The sequence below is a fragment of the Microtus ochrogaster genome, chromosome 15, assembly GCF_000317375.1.
Source record: "Microtus ochrogaster isolate Prairie Vole_2 chromosome 15, MicOch1.0, whole genome shotgun sequence".
NCBI lineage: Eukaryota > Metazoa > Chordata > Mammalia > Rodentia > Cricetidae > Microtus > Microtus ochrogaster.
In genome coordinates, this window is record NC_022017.1 from 44167810 (window position 1) to 44175692 (window position 7883).

The 7883-nt window shown below is 42.4% G+C and overlaps 1 pseudogene; it reads right to left on the reverse strand.

Moving 5' to 3' along the window:
* The window catches only part of LOC101997731, a 15810-nt pseudogene that overhangs the window by 7213 nt on the left and 714 nt on the right, over window positions 1–7883 (reverse strand).

The following is a 7883-nucleotide window of genomic DNA, read 5'->3' on the forward strand; positions in this document are numbered from 1 at the left end:
TTTTTTATATTAACTCTCTATCAGGTGTTGGTAAAACTCTTTCCCCATTCCCTAGGCTGTGTCTTTATCTGAATGATGGCGTTCTTTCACGTGCAGAAGCTTTTAAGTTTCACGAGGTTCCATGTTATTATTTATTAATCTTAGTGCCCTCGTTCCTGGTGTTCTGTTAAGAAAGTCTTTTTCTGTGTCAGTGAGTTCAAGGCTTTTTCCTACTTTTTTCTATCAGATTCAGGGTATCTGGTTTTCTGTGGAGGCCTTTTGATTCATTTGGAATTGAGTTTTGTGCACTTTGGGTGATAAGTACGAATCTACTCTAATTTTTTTACATGTAGCCATTCAGTATATCCATTTGTTAAAGATGCTGTTCTGTTCCCTCCAGTATTTCTGAATTCTTTATCAAAAAATCAAATGTTTATAGGCTTTTGAATGTACTTCTGGACCTTCAATTCAATTCCATTGATCAATGTGACAGTTTTTGTTCTAATGCCATGTTGTTTTTGATGATAACCACAAGAAATCATTTTTTTTTCAGAATACCTTTAGCTATCCTGTTTATTTTATTTTATTTTTTTGCGTGTGTTTCCATATGAAGCTGAAAGTGTGAAAAATTGTCTTGGAATTTTGATGGGGACTGTATTGAATCTGTATACTGTTTTTGGTAGGACGGCCATTGTTTTTACTATGTTAATCGGTATAGGTGTCTTCTTAATCTGTCATTCTGAGCCATTCATTAATTTATTAATCCAACAAATATTTGTTGAGAACATGCATCTGGCACCATGCAAATGTTAGGCTAGGCAAGGTGTTAGGGACTGAAAGAGAGACAGCAGATTCTCAAAGAGGCAGCCTAAGATTTCCAAATGCTATCATTTCAGCAAATGGTACTTTTATGCCACTTCCTGCTGCTTAGCTAAGAATAGACCACCATGAAATTTGTAGGCAAATGATGGAACTAGAAAAAAAATCATTAAAAGTAAGGTAACCCAGACTCAGAAAGACAAACACGGTGTGGAGTCACTCATAAATGGACACTAGATGGAAAACAAAGGATAACCAGGCTATAATCCACAGCTCCAGAGAAGCTAGGTAACAAGTTAAGTCTCCTAGCAATAGTGGAGAGGGTGCCTGAACTGGCCTCCCCCTTTAATTGGATTGGTGTCTACCCTAATTGTCATCATAGGACTTTCCTCCTGTACCTGATGGAAACAGATGCAGAGATTCACATCTAAGCACCAGGCTGAGCTTTGGGAGTTCAGTCCAGGGAGGAGGGATTATATGGGCAAGGGAGGGTCACAATCATGATGAGGGAAACCACAGAGACAGCTGACCTGAACGTGCAGAACTCACGGAGTCTAGACCGACAGCTGGGAATCCTGCATGGAACCAAACCCGGCCCTCTGCATGTGGGAAACAGTTTGGTAGCCTGGTTCATTTGTGGGACCTCTGGCAGTGGGACCACGATCTATGTCTAGTGCATGAGCTGGGTTTTTGAAGCCTGTTTCATATGGTGGGATACCTTGCTCAGCCTTTATGTATATGGGAGGGAGGGCCTTGGTTCTGCCTCAACTGAATGTGCCAGGCTTTGTTGACTCCCCAAGGGAGGCCTTACCCTTTCTGAGGAGTGGATGGGGGTGAGCTGGGGGAGGGGGAGAAGAGGAGGGAGGGAAAACTCTGGTTGGTATATAAAATGAATCTATTAAAAAATGAACCAGAAGAGGGGCCTTGAATTGCTCATTTTTCTTTCCTTCATGGCCGGAAGCTAGCCAAAGCTACAAAGCTAAAGGATAAACTACTAACTAAATACAATAAAATAACCCATTTCTGGCCCGAAGTTTTTATAAACTGAAAGGTCAATCAGGTAGCTAGCTCCTGTTTGAAATAACATTCTGGGTCTTGCATTACTCAAAAATAGCCTTTAACTGATTACAAAGTTAAACCAACAGTGTTGGGAAATTTTGTTTCTTTCATGGTTGGGAGATGGAATGTAATTTTTGAACCCGAGACTCACATCACCCCGGGGCTGAATAAATTTCATGTCCACCTGAATGAATAAGGGGTCAATGACACCTGTGTCTTGTTTCCAGTTCACTTGCTTTGCTTTTTCTTGTACGGGAACTGCCCTTCCCTTCTCTCCTAGTTTCACAAGAAGCTTCCTTAACCTTTCTCCTGGTTTCTTCATGATTTTTTTTGGGAAGGTGTTCTCAGGGAGGCCTCTATAACTTTGGCTGCTTCACTCTAGATCACGATGAATTTCTAGTTCTTCAAAGACACTCTCTGTTGAGCAAGGAAAACCATTTGTTCTTATGGATCTTGCATTTTATTAGGTCCAAAGAGTCGAGTCGATGGGCAAATGCTTCCATCGATAAAGGATGGTTTGTTAACTGACAGGCGCTCCCTAAACAGAGGAGTAGGCACAGGAAAGCTCTCTCAGACTTCATTTTCATAGAGATGCTTTGACTTGATTCTAAGCAAGGTGAAGGTGGACACCTCAGAGAGTCCAGGAAGAGGGAAGATCTAAGGTTGCATGTGATGCTCAGAAAGAAGACAAGCAGACTCAAACCATATCTCTCTTCTCCCAGAATGAGCTACTTTTCAGAGGAATTATTGGAAATTCTTCTGCTTGCTTTCGACGTTGGGCCCTTGCTAAGGATCCTGGTTATCCAGGTGGATATTTGCTGGCCCCACTTGTTCACTCAGTGCTCACCCATGCCCTGACTAGACTATCTGTGAGGGGAGTTTGTGGAGTGCTTTTCTGTCCAATAGGGGTCTGAGGCCCAGAGTCTCAGCTGCTGCTGAGGTTTTTAAGATCTCAGGGCATGGGAAAGCCTTCAATGTGGTGCTTTCAGGCCACTGCTGGGTGGCTCATGGTAGACCACTCAAGTCACTTTACAGGGCCTGGGAAGAAATTGAAGAATACAGACAAGAACATCCTCCTAAGGCAAAGAATGGGACATGAGGACTGGCTGAATTCCAGTAGCCAGAGGGAGCGGGAAAGTGTGCTTTTTAGCGAGTACATTGGTCCCAGTAGGGATTGTTGAAGTCAGGGAGGTGGTCACAGGCATCATGATTGCTTGTATTGAATTATAATGTGATTGCTTGGAAGTAAACAGTTTCAGCAACCAATCTCGTCTTTTAAATGCTTGGCTGTATTCACCAAAGCTTATCAATAGCTATTGTACTAAGTGTTCTGGTTGTGCAGCTCAGCTTAGTGGGGCCCTATCAGCAGCCCTTCATAGCAAGGGCAGTCATCATGTCATATGGCTCCAGGATGGTTCCATCTGTGGCAACTCCTCCCTTCTCACTCACGTCTCCAAGGCAGCAATGACGTGTGAATTCAACTTTCCAGTTTTCTGTTTATTTCCCATCTGAGTTACAGGCATGCAAATGTTGACAAACGCTGCTCCCCTTGCTCGTCTTCTCTTTTTTGTAGGGTTCCATTTTCATCCCAGTGTCCTAAAGAATACATATGAGAGCGTTTTGCCCCGTTTTAGTAAGTGTAGTCAGTGCTCAGTTCTGCTGGTTTGCTTTGGTCCTCATTGGGTTGACTCTGCACTGATGCCTGGTGTTTCACCTGCTGTCCATCTCCTGCCTTTTCCTTGTGATCGACCGTTTTCCTTTCCCAAGCCACTCATCCTTCACAAGCACTCAACTCATTGTCTGCTATCCATTGGTCTTCTGGGACTCCCCTGGCCACCTCCTGTAAGCTGAACTGACATAGTATACATATTTCACAGAGGGGAAGAATTTAGAGACACCCTGCTCTGCTTTCCTTACTAAGAGATGGAGACATTGGGGCACGGCTGCCAGCTCAGCGTTTCCACCTCTGCCACGTTTCCAGATTCCATGGCATTTGCAGCATCGTCCCTCCTCTTTGGTTGATTGTGTTCTACTAGGGATCTAGACAGGTTCGCTCTCCGTCCTGCTCTGTCGGCTGCATACATGAGCTGATTTCATGCCTATCTTCCCTTTCCCCCATTTCTGTCACATTTCCCTCTTCTTTCCCATTTTAGAAAGATAGGAACTCTTGTTGATTGTGAGTCCACAAGATACTGTTAAAGGAGAGAGAACAAGGTTCAATCCATGACCCCAGAATGTTTTGGGGGATCATCAGAGAGAAATTTAAAAAGAGGCAATAGTGGTTGATTTTTATAAATCACTCTATGGATTGATTGTACTGTTAAGAATATTAACCAGAAGCTGGATGGTTCAGACACCTATGATAGAACCAAACATAACTAATAACAACAAAAGTCAACAAATGAAATGATTCCTAATGATATTCTGTTAAACTCATAGCTCAGTGTCTAGCCCATTCGCCATCAGAGAGGCTCCCTATGGTAGCTGATGGGAGCAGATACAGAGACCAACAGCCAAATATTAGGTGGAGCTTGGGGAACTCCATGAAACAGGGAAGGAAGGATTGTAGAAGCCAGAGAAATCGAGGACACCAGGAGAACTCAGCCCACAGAGTCAATAAAGCAGGGCTCATAGAGACTCACAGAGACTGAAGTGGCAATCATGGAGCCTGCATGAGTCTGAGTCAGGTCCTCTGTATGCATGCTGTGGCTGTTTAGCTTGGGGTTTTGTTGCACCCCTAACAGTGGGAGTGGGGGTGTCTCTGACTCTTGCCTGCTTTTGGGACCCTTTCCTCCTACTGTGTTGCATAGTCCAGCCTTGATATGAGGGTCTGTGCCCAGTCTTATTGCATCTCGTTATGCCATGTTGGGTGGATATCCCTGGTAAGTCTCCTCTTTTCTGAAGGGAAATGGAGGAGCAGTGGATCTGGGGAAGAAAGGAGGTAGGGGAAGGACTGGGAAGAGTGGAGGAAGGAGAGAAAAATAAATAAAAGGAAATAAATAAGATAAAATAAAACTTAATGCCGTATTCCCTCCCAAGAATATTAGATGCATGAACTTGTTTAGACGCAATCCCACACAATTCTGTGATGCAGAAAGCATCAATTTCTCATTTCACAGATGAAGACAAAGATGAGGGCCAAGAGAGGAAAAGAAGCATTCTTGTGTCACCGTCGCACTGAAGGGAAGTGAGTTGAGAAGTTTGCTGAGAGGACAAAGGCAGCAGGCTGTGGAGAAAGGTCAGAGTCTGTGTTTGTGTTACATTCCAAGGTTGTCCTGGCATGGACGAGGCTTTGTCAGTCACCTAGAAAGCCTAGCCTTGGATTAAAAAAAGGGAAAGAACAGCAAAGTTCTTGAAGGACTCAGTTGAGCGTGAGGAGAAACCTGCTCTTCACCCTGTTTGTCAAGAGACCTTAGGAGTGAGCCTTTGCAGAGGAGCTAGGGTTTGGAGATTGTTACTGTAGGTGCCCTCTGTGGGTGTATTTGAGTGAATGGGAGAAAAGTTTATCAGCTTAAGGAATCTATCCCTAGGAACTGGTGTCAGGTTTCTGGGAGGCAGGTGGAGGCCTTTCAAAGGCGATATCTTTATTTTTAGTACTCAGATCCTCTCTGGGCTGTAAGGTCTACTAGAGCCGTTGTCGTCTTGGGTGGGTCTGGTGACTGTCATGCTAACAAGCCTACATCACACTAGCATGTTCCAAGATCTCTCGCAGCTTCCTTAGCTCCTTCTCTTCCCATGCCCCATGTCACCGGACCATCTGGTACAAGTTCCTTGACCCTGTGCTGTGGGCTTCCTCTGACCCCTGCCAGTCAGGCCATCCTGAGAAGATTACCATAGGAATGGGAGACATGCAACATCTTTTTCCCATAGAGGAAAGGCCGTCTCTACATGAGCCAAAAAACGTACATCTTGTGGCTTTATGGGATTAAATGTGTTTTGGCAAATACTATACATACAAAAGGAGGTTGGAAATAAAGGCAGCTGAACAGGATTTTAAGTTTCTATCATGTTCTCTTTCTGCAGAAGAAGTGATCATTTCAAGATGTAGCTCTCTGTTCATCTGTAAGGAAACAAAGATCGCTGCTATTCCCAAACAGCCAGAATAAAACAAAACAAAACAAAACAAAAAAACAATGATTGTGATCAAACGGCACAAACACATGTTGGGAAGCATCTTTTCTCTCCCACTCACTTGTCTTTGCCCCACAAATGAAGAGGCCATGCTTATGACTGTTCTTCATTTGCATTCATTATTTACAAATGAGGTTAACACATTTTAGCCACTGTACCCAGTTTACAGCAAACTATTGTTGTCCAGACCTTTGATACTCTTGTGTGGTTTGGGTAAAGCTGATTTTAAGTGATGAAAATTCGAAAATGGAAGATCTCACAGTGGGTAGGAGGTGTGAGGGGTGGAGCACCAGAGTTGTTTTGTTTCATTGGGTGGTGCTGTTCCTGGGGCAATTTGTTAGAACCAGTCTTTTCAAGTTCACTTTTAAGGTTGAAAGTGATATAAATAGCCCCTCTGATCAAGCAAACTGAGAAAGACTGATCAGTGAGCTCAGCTGGGAGGAGCTCTCTGTGTCAGACAATAGTGAACTGTGTAACTTCAGTTTGTGGTTACCCTGCCCATGGGGACCCCCATAGCAAGGTCAACATGCCTGAGATGAGTTCTAGAAAGGAATGTTCCAGAGGGCATTGCTCTAAAACAATTACCCTTTTATTTTAATTATCACTTTCTTTTATCGTCTTCTTCTCTTTGTTTCTCATTTTTTCTCATCTGCAGTTAAACTTATGTTGAGGTTTAAAAAGTTAATCAATGTATCAAATTAAAAAAGTTTTTCAAAGAAAGGAAATAATAAGCAGACTGTAACTCAGATCACAGAATGGATAAAAATATTTGCCTTGTATTTAATATAGAGGTATCTAATAGCTAGAATTTATCAAGAGCTAAAAAATTTAAAGACCCCTAAAAGCTAATAATCTACCAGGTCCAAACTACCCTGATATTTTATAACAACACAACGGCAGTTATCCAGACTATCCTGATATTAGGTATCAGTATAATGGCAGTTATAAGAGAAATTGTTAAGAAAGCATAAAATAACAAATATTATGAAAGGTGCAGAAGGAAAAGGAACCCTTAAATATAGTTAAGTTAGTAGGTATATTTGTCAGAATTCCCTTGAGAAATAAAACTGATAGGATACACACGCATACACACACACACAGAGAAAGAGAGAGGATTTTTTTAGAATGACTTACAACTTGAGGTCCAATTATTCCAAAATTGACTGTTTCCTATGGGACAGTTCAAGAATTCAACTGTTGTTCAGATCTTGAGACTGGATGTCTCAGCTGGTCACCAGTAGACACTGAAATCTCAAAGAATTAGGCTCTAATACCAGTGGAGGAAAGGACTTGCCAGTGAGCATGAGGGCAAGGCAGGCAAAAAGCAAGAAATTCCTTCTTCCATATCCTGTATTTGGGCCACTAGAAAGTGTGGCCCATATTTAAGGTGGGTCTTCCCAGCCAAATGATCAAGTAAGGAAAAATCCATCCCTCACAGGTGTACCCAGCAGCTTTAGTTGTAGTTATTCTCAGGTGTTGTCAAGTTGACAACTAAAAGTAGCTATTAGAGTAGATGAATAAGTTAGTATACCCTCTATGAAAAAATGTGCCTAAAAACACCTAAAAGTAGAACTATCGTATGATTGAGTGGTACCACTCCTATCCAAAAGACTCAGGGGGTTTACTACAGAGAAATCTGAGTACCCATATTTCTTGAGACGCTGCACAATAGCTGAGCTGTGAAGTAAGCCCAAGTGCCCATCAACAGAACGAAAGAACATGTGGTACATGTGGTATATATACACAGTGGAGTTTTATTTAGCGACAAAAAGAATGACATTATGTCATTAGCAGGGAAATAGTTAGGATTGGGGTTATTATATTAAAGAAGATAAGCTTTAATTAGAAAAGACAAAGACAAACACCACATGGAGGAAAGAAGAGAGGGAGGGAGG